Genomic DNA, 9504 nt, shown 5'->3' with positions numbered 1-9504 from the left:
CCCCCCCCCCCACTCTAGAACATATCCAACTCAGGGTTACCTCAAGCTGATGAGGCCAGAAGCGCCTGCAGTGACCATGGTAAACGAACTGTCAGATAGAGTTTGGAGAAGAGACAGAAATGGCATTCTGCCACACTGCTTACTGTCCACCACAACTTCTAAGTCCTTTTCTGCACAGCTACTGCTTAGCCAGTCTGTACTGGTGCATGGGACTGTTCTATTCCAAGTGCAGGACTTTTTACTTGCCCTTACTGAGCCTCAGTTTTGTGTGTCCAATCCTCCAGTTTGGATAGGTCTCTCTGAATCTTAAGACCTAATCTCCACTCTACCTACTACTCCCATCCCACTTGGTGTCCATCTGAAAACTTGCCAAGGGTGCACTGCATCCCACTGATGAAGCTACTGAACAAAACCAGCACCAGGACCAACCCTTGGGGCACTCTATTTGAAGCCAGTTGCCAACTAGACAGCAAGCCAAAGTTCACTACCCTTCAGCCTGATGATCCAGCTAGTTTTCTATTCACCTTCGAGTGCGTTCATGCAATCCATACTTTCTTAGCAGGCTTGAAAAAGCATCATGGGAAACCATATCAAGCCTTGCTAAAGTCAAAGTGTAATAGTGTCCACTGCTTGCCCCACATCCCGAGTCAGTCACCTCATCATAGAAGGCAATCAGGTTGATCAGGCATGACTTGCCCTTGATGAACCCATGCTGACTGTTCCTAAATCACCTTCTCCAAGTGCTTAGAAATGGATTCTTTGAAGACCTACTCCATACATTTTTCTAGGCACTGAGATAAGGCCGATTGCTCAGTAGTGCCCTGGATCCTTCTCCTTCCCTTTAAAGATGAGCACTATATCTGCCCTTTTCCAACCATCCAGGACATCTCCTGATTTCCATAAAGTTTTCAGAGATAATGAGCAGTGATTCTGCAATCACAATAGCCAGCCCCCTCAGCACCTTTGGGTGTATCACATCCAGTCCCATGGACTTCTTTATTTCCAGCTTTTCTAAATGGTCCCCAATTTGTTCTTTTATCACTGTTGGCTGCTCACCTCCTCCCCAAACTGTGCTGCCAGGTGCCATGGCCTGGAAGCTGACCTTACCTGCAAGGATCAAGGTAAAAAAGGTACATCAGCATTTCCACACCCCATCTCTAGATTGCCTTCCCCATTTAGTAAGGGACCCACACTTTGCCAATCTTCTTGTTACTGACAATTGTAGAAACCCTTCTCATTAACCTTTACATCCCTTGCTAGCTGCAACTTGAATTGTACTTTGGCCTTCTTGATTTCACCCCTGCATGCCCAAACAATCATTTACAAGGGTAAGCTGAGAGCTTCCTTTTTGTGTTTTAGCTCACTAAAATGTTCCTGGTAAAGCCAAGCTGATCTTCTGCTATCCTTCCTAATCTTCCTGCATGTCAGAATAGTTTGTTCCTGTACCCCAAGTAAGGTCTCTTTAAAATAAAAACTAGGTCTCCTGGACTCCTTTCCCCCTCAGACTGGCCTTCCAGGTGACCTTGCCTATCAGTTCCCTAAATGCATCAAAGTCTGCTTTTCTGAAGTCCAGGGTTCTTATTCTGCTATTCTTCTTTCTTCAGGATCCTGAACTCAATCTTTCATAGCTGCTGCTGTCCAGATTGCCATCTACTAGCTATTTGAAGAATACCTCATTCACCTCACCCTCCTGGTTTGGTGGGCTATAGCAGACACCCACAACATTACCCTTGTTTCTCTCCCCGACCCGAACCCAGGGACTTTCAACAGGCCTATTGCCAGTTTCATACTGGAGCTCTGAGCAACCATACAGCTTTTTAACTTAAGAAGCAACTCTTCTGCCTTGCCTGTCCTTCTTGGACAGTTCATACGAATTCAGGACCATACTCCAGTCATGCAAGCTATCATACCAAGTCTGTAGCTTCAAATCACATCATAATTCTATGACTGTGCAAGGACTCCAATCCTTCCTGCTAGTTTCCCAGGCTCCATGCGTTCATGTACAGACACCCAAGGCGACTAGCCAATTGCCCTACTTCCTCAGGAAGAATGAAGAGCCCTCCATCCCCATCTGCTGGTGCTTCCTTCCAAGTCATTTGCTTCCACACTTACTGCAGGGCTTTGATCTCAATCCCCCAGCAAACCAAGTTTAAAGCCCTCCTCATTAGGTTAGTGAGCTTATCTGTGAAGATGCTCTTCCCTCTTAGGTGGCAATCCATCTGTGAAGTGCTCTTCCATCTTTCTAGCAATCCTTCTTGGAAGAGCATCCCATGGTTAAAGTCAAAGTCCTGCTGGCAACACCATCTGCACAGCAGGTACTGATCTGCAGAATGCATTCACTCCTGCCTGGGCCCCTCCCCTTGACTGGAAGGATTGAGGAGAATGCCACCTGCACACCCTCTCCTGCCCCCCCCCAGTCCCCTATACCCGGAGCCCTGTAGCCAGTCCCTTTGATCTGCTAAGGGTCCCCATTGGCAGTATTAACTGATCCCCACATAAATAAGCAGCATTAAGTAGCAGAGGGCTAGATGACTCAGTACTTCTTCCATGACATCTCAGATCCAGGCAAACAGATGACCTGAGACAACAGGTCAGGTCAACTGTTGGATGCCTCTGTTCCCTGCAGAAAAGAGTCACCAGCCACCATTAGCCATTGCTTCCTTATTGGCAGTTGTTTTGATCCTCCCAACCTTGGGGAGGCCTGGCCTGGCCTCTTCTGCTGACAGAATGTGCTCCTCCTCTTCTGTTGCTAGGGCTCCATGTCTGTTCTCTGAGCAAGCCACTGCAGGTGGGAATGAAGACTTCTGCTTGTTGCCAGAGGCCACAAGCTTCCAGCTTCTACCTTCCTGGGAGTTCATATCCCTTTCCTTCTCTAGCACTGCCTTTGGCAGTCCTTCCTCTACAGTCCTGGAGAGTCTAACTGCAGCATCAAAATCTATGAACATCTCATGGCTGAGGACACTTTGGAGCCTTGCCACTTCCTTTTGTGGCTCCCTTGCCTGCTCCCTGAGGGACACCACCAGGACACTGCATTCACATTGCAGTCATTCCACCTTACTATCACTGGATGGAATCTGAAAATGGCAGTTGCCACAGCACCAAACTAGGGCCTAGGTGGAAGCATCAACAGTGAGCCAGCCTGCCTGCACAAGCTTCATATGCAAGGAGAGCAAGAGCAGGCAGTGGTTCTAGCATTTCAATGTCCTCCAGCCATCTCTGAGTCTCTTAAATCCACTGCCTACCCACTGTCTGCCCTTCTCCAAGCAAAAGTTCTCCAGCAAACTCCCCTGAAGGTGGCCTGTTGGTTGCTTCCTGGTCCCAAAAGAGTCCCCCTTCCCCCACCCCTCCTGATAGCCTATTTCTTTTCACCAAGCTTACAGTGACCATAGCAACACAAACAGACAACTCCCTAGCAAGCTTCCCACTTGCTCTGGACTCCAGTTAAAAGAGGGCCTTAAGTATTGATCTAGCTCAGGGGTCACCAACCTCCAGCATGTGTGCCAAGCAAGGCATGGGAGGCCATTTTGCTCAGCACACCACACCACACCAGCCTAGGCTCTAGGCAGCTACTGCCAGCCATGAAGCCTGGGCTGCTCCCAGCAGGCAGCTGGACAGCTGCAAGCCCTGCTGTGGCAAGCAGCAGCTACCCAGAGCCTGGGCTTGCTGCAGCTGGGAGGATGCAACCGTTTGCCCTGGGCTCCGGCATTAGCTCCATACTAGTGGGTACACACCTGCCTTGGAGCAGACTTTGTCCAGTGGCCCAGGAGCCCAGCTCCATGTGCCTGCGCATCTGGTTCTATGCATTTGTCTGCCTGTCTGGTCCTGTGCATCTGTGCACGCACACGAGTCCAGTTCTGGACGTGTGTGCATGCATCTGTTCTGGCTCTCCATGTTTGTGCACGTAGTTCTCTGTGTGCATTTGTGTGTCTGGTTCTCTCTCTCTCTCATTTGTCTCTTTCTCCCCTCTCATTGCAATATGCTCAACAAAAAAAGGAATACGCAAAGGCAACGTTTATGATTATTAAAATATCCCAATATGCAGTGTACCTTGGCTGAGAGTCATTGGTCTAAACCAGCAGTCAGTAAACTTTTCCAGTGGCAGGACAAGATAGCTCAGGTCTGAGGTGGGCCAGAGCTAGGACCAGCCACTACCATATTTCTCCCTACTGCCCCCCAGGGACACAGCAAGAGCAAGCTCCTTGCCACCTCATCACAGTACAACATGGCACAAAGCACCAGCTCTGTTGGCTAGATCCTATGGCTTTGCAGACCATAGGTTGCTGACCCCCTGATCTAGACAAGATCTGTTAGCCCTTAAAGCACCTCTTTAATGCTTTTAGAAATAAATAAAAAAATGCGTTTTGGGGCTTTCCACTTGGGAAGTGTACTTTACTATTGACTATGTAATATTAGTAAGTTAGAAAAAAGATTTTGCATACCATTAGCTTTTGTAACTACTATAGGCTTCCTTATGACATTAACAGTGCTATCTGACCCTGCTACAGTACCATAAGAATGCTGCTATACTGCTTTTCTTTAGCAGATAGTCCTGATGGATCCATATGGACCATTTGGGGCACACGAGAGACATGCCCTTAGGACAAGTAGTCCCCAAGCAGTAATTAACTAAATTACATTTTACACAAACAGGACAACCTCAAAAATGAAAAAAAAAGATACATAACAGAAAGACTCCTTTTTCCAGAATCTCCTGGAAGGAGAAGTTTAGCCAAATGAAAATCTAATCTTACAGAATTTAGATCAGAGGAGACTATGATTCTACAGCTCATGGTAGAAAGCCTTAGTTAAAATTATTTTTATTGTAATTGCTGCTTTCACCCTCACTGAAAAACGTGAAACAGAGGGGGAAAAACAATTTATACAGATAGTTCTCATACTACCAAGAAATCCCAACAGTGATGCAAGACAGATTGTGAAGTGCATGTACCCACTGCCACCTGGGGTTTGGAATGCTTTGGAGTGTACTATGATAACCTGAAGATTATAGACTTTTCTAAAATGGAGAAAGCTAGACATCTATTGAGCAAGAATTTTAAAAAAGCTGACAAAAAACAAGCCAACACCACATTCCTGGATAATCATTCCAAAGGACCGCTGACAGTCTTTGACCTGCTAGGCTCAACCTAGTCTTTGAATACTAGGGAATTTCTAGAAAATGAGAATGACTTAATGTTATGCCACTATTAAAAAAGAATGAGTGGGATGACTCTACCACCAGTAAACAGCTAGAAAGGCAAGAGAAACAGAAGTCACTTGAATGCTACACACTTTTATTCTTTACAGCATCCTTCTAAAGTGAAAGTCATGCTTGATGCATTCAGCTAGTAAAAACAAGCCACAGAGACTTTTCTGAAGCATGCATCTTGGTAGTGCATGGAGATGCCAACTGACAAAAAATCATCACTATATAGCGGCACTATATAGGGCCTGTTAAATAGATCAAGAGCTGGCTAATCAAGATGTGTCAAGAAGATTCTCCAGCTCAACATCTTCTGGGAAGTTTTATTCAGATTTTACTTGTGTCAAATTACTGAAGCACGAGGGTGACATTTAGTGGCCTTTGATGGACAGATGGCTAAACTAGGGACTTAAAGGTCCTTTCTTGTCCAAGTCAATGCATCAATAGCCATTTCCAAATGGAGAGGGAAAGGGCAATTGCAAGACTTGGTTAAAAAAAAAAGTGTTCATTGGCATCTTGACTAGATAATTTCTAGCCATTCAACATCCAAGTAGGATCAGTGTGTCCAGAGGACAACACTCCTAGGTACCCACCTATAAAGCAGTCCCTTGTCTCTGAAATTTCAATTCAGATTGATTTGGAATCATTCTCCCACAAAATCCTGCAATTATATTAGTCAACCCTGACTAGTTTATGACCAGAAACATTTAATAGCATCCAGCCTGGAATAGCCATGTTCCAACATCAAATAGAAATTCCTATGGGGAAATTCACAGGGAAGAAAGCCTGGGCATAAGACTTTCACTTATTCTGACTAATTCTTCAGCCCCTTCCACCACAGACTAAAGCAGTCAGGCTTATCATAGCAGAGTACAAAGTTTTAAAACAGCAATTAAAGAAGCATAAAACACAGTGACAACCCCACACAGGCACCAACTCATCCTCTCATCTGCTTCTGATAGTCTGTATGGTATGGTAAGCCTTGACCTTCGAGAATCAGGTAAAACATAGCTAGAAGCAACCTCAGAAGGTCAATAAGCTCTACCTAAGGTAAGAGTGTTATAAAAATCACTGAACCAGGGGAGAACAAAAAGCTACCTCAACAAACACCTGACTTCTAAAAAACAAGCTACAGGACCTAGTGCTCTTGGCAAAATCAGTTACCATGACATCCACTAAGAAAATAAACAGTGCACAGGCAGTCCAGCATGTTTAGAGCTTCAGCAGCAATTTTTTGGTAAACAGAGAGAAAGTGGAGAAGCCAGTTTGGCAGAGATGATTTTCTTGATTTGCTGCTCACAAAACTAAGGAAAAAATCAGAGACTTGAGGTCAAAGATGACAGTGACCATACACCTGACAGTTCAAGATCCTAAGAATAGGAAAGAGCAGAGCAACAAACCAAGGGAACTAGTGGGTAGGCTGCTACAGGAGGCAAGTTGAGGGGAAACAGGAGTCCAGGAGAACTGGCTGTACTGTGGGGAAGCAATATTAAAAATTCAAAGGTTGGCTATTCTGGAGGCAAATAAAAAGTGCAGCAAGAGATAGGCCTAGCTCAACAGCAAGACTCTTTGGCAAAGGGCAAAATAGTGCCCACCTATAAGAAAAGATGCTTCTGGGAACTACAGGCCAGTTAGTCTGACCTTCAAACCTGAAAAAAGTCATGGAGCATGTTATCAGGGAGTCTATTTCTGAGCATTTAGAGAAGGTGATCAGGAACAGCCATGAGCAAGTCACGCTTGACCAACCTGCCTTTCTCCTATTAACAAGGTGATGAGCTTTGATTTGTGGGGAAGGAAGGAAAAAAAAATTAGTGAATGTGATGTATTTGGACTTCAGCAAGGCTTTTTTTGATGCTGTCTCCCATGACATTCCATTAATAAAGTAAAGAAATACACTTTTTAGACAAAGGTACTATAAGAAGTGGCATATCCAACAACTGTTGGATCATCATGCTCAAAGATGAGTTACAGTGTCTTACTATCCAATTGGAAAATATTGACTGGTGTTCCTCAGGTCTGTGGTGGTCTGGTACTGTTTAATATCTTCATCAAGGATTTGGAAGATGGGACCAAGTGCACACTTCAGATTTGCTGACATGAAATGGGGTGGAGTTGCAAACATTCTGGAGATTAGGATTCATAACTGCCTTGAACTAGAAAAGGGGTCAAAAAGAAAGAAAATCAAGTTAAATTCAATAAGGCATACAGCTCTGTACTTGAGACTGAATAAAAACTGCATGTACAAATACAGACTGGGGGAAGTGACTAGCTAGGCTGCAGTGCTTCAGAATAGGACCTAGGGGTTACAGCAGACTGCAAACTGAATGGAGTCAACCACATATTCTTGTTGCAAAACCAAGAGCAAGCTATGCTGTATTAATAGGATATTTAAGCCAGTGCAGAACAGAGCAGGGAGTACTATGCTCAGTCTGAAGCTCTACTTTGAAGGAATCCAGTAGAGCAACAAAAATGGATTAGGAAGCCTGGTAAATAAGATTATAAGAAAAGATTAGGGAGAACTGGGACTGTATAATCCAGAAGCAGACAAACTGAGGCATCTTTCCCTATGTATAACCTGATGTAGTGCGGAGATGCGTCTTCTAGTAACCTTGAAGGCTGTGCTGGTAGAAGCAAACATCTTGCTACGATCACTCACGTATGAAGCAGAAAGGGCAGGAACCCGATGGGAAAAAGAGCCAGTCTACTGGACCTCCTGGTTGTGGGGTTGAATAATAGGTTACAGAGTCTCAAACCGTCAGTAAAAATTAGCCATTCCAACAAATAGAATAGACAGGGACAGCAAGGCTGCATACCTAGTCTATGCCTGCCAGCATGAAGGATTTATATTCATATTTGCTCCATTAATAGCACCAAGGAAAGGTTTCAAATCCTTAACTACAGAACAATGGTTGCCTGTAGACATTAAAAACCCCAACAAACCACACTTCACTGGAAACAGCAGTGCGTTACTTCAACCCAGCTCTGCAGCATCTGTACAGACTGGACACTTCAGTGGGAATTTTGGGTGCCCATCTAAAGCCGATTCAATCAGCTACTAGATAAAAACACCAAAAGCACTCCACTGAAGTGCCTGATCTAGACAGATACTGGGCCAACCAGGTTCAACTAATGAACTGCCTCTTCTTGGCATGTGCTGGGTTTGGTGTGGGAATGCACAGGGTTTGAAGTAAAGCTCTGTTTTCATTTCGGGGGGGGGGGGTTAAGTCTGCAAGCCAACTTTTCCAAAACATAAAAGAGCCAATAAGACATCTTCAGTTTCAATTTCTACTACTTGTGTAAAAGACAGTTCTTCAGAAGTCAGCTAGGCTGAAGACAAAAACAATAGTGCATTCCATGATGAATCCGTCATGCATCAATATATTGATTACTGTAAGCAGTTCTGGTCAAAGTCTCAAAAAAGGATATGCTAGAACTATGAAGTTGACTAGAGAAAGGCAGGATTCCTTATGACAGGTAAGTGAAATTGGGAGGGACTCTAGTTAGAAGAGACAGCCACAGGAGGAGGAAGATGAGGCTATGAAATCAAGAACAGCATGGAAAAAGCAAATACTTACTGTGCTTCATCATACAAGAGCTATTAGGCATCTGATGAAGTTAATCACTCAGCAGGTTTAAAACAAACTGCTTTAAGCATGGATAGAATGGTATACAACTGGGTTCAAAGAGATTAAAAGACATTTATAGAGCACAGACCTCAAGTGCTGTTAAAAGTTTAGGGATGTAACCTACTGCTGGCAATTGGGAAAAACATGACAGGGGATGACCACTCCATACATGCGTTATTTCTAGTACCAATTCCTCTGTGATTTTTTTTGCCACTGTTGGAGATAGCCATCTTGGGGTCAGACCAGAGGTTTGTAGCCCAGTAGTAACCTGTTCTTGTAGAATTAAGTAAGTTCAAGAGAACCTAGGTGACTGTTTGTACTGAGCATATATTTAAAAGTTAGTGTTAGGACCCTTCAATATGATGTTCTTCCTGAAAAAAACAAACTCATAAAAAAACAAGCATGCAGAACTCTGGCTTCTCTTACTATAAAGCTTGCAGAATGTTTTAGGTAGGAAATTGATTTAATACGTAGCCAGGCACTAGATACAGCAGTATTTTATAACCAGTACTGGTTAAGAGAATTTGTAGTGAAGTTTCAAACATTTGCTATCAAGCAGAACACCTAAAGAGTGTACTTACTAAGCACCTAGTCAAGGAATCCCTCTATTCCACATCTCATTCATTTGTCCTGGTCTTGATTAGGCTGTCAGAAGTTTTTCTTCCTTTTTTTTTTTTT

The 9504-nt window shown here is 44.1% G+C and overlaps 1 protein-coding gene across 1 annotated transcript in view; it reads right to left on the bottom strand.

Moving 5' to 3' along the window:
* CAPRIN2 (caprin family member 2) overlaps window positions 1-9504 on the bottom strand; it is a 102487-nt gene that overhangs the window by 5936 nt on the left and 87047 nt on the right. The window lies entirely within an intron of this gene.

This window comes from Gavialis gangeticus, unplaced genomic scaffold, assembly GCF_001723915.1.
Source record: "Gavialis gangeticus isolate Ggan-Ray unplaced genomic scaffold, GavGan_comp1, whole genome shotgun sequence".
NCBI classification, from domain to species: domain Eukaryota; kingdom Metazoa; phylum Chordata; order Crocodylia; family Gavialidae; genus Gavialis; species Gavialis gangeticus.
The sequence above is the reverse complement of the archived record's forward strand: the minus strand, read 5'-3'. Positions and strand labels throughout refer to the sequence as shown.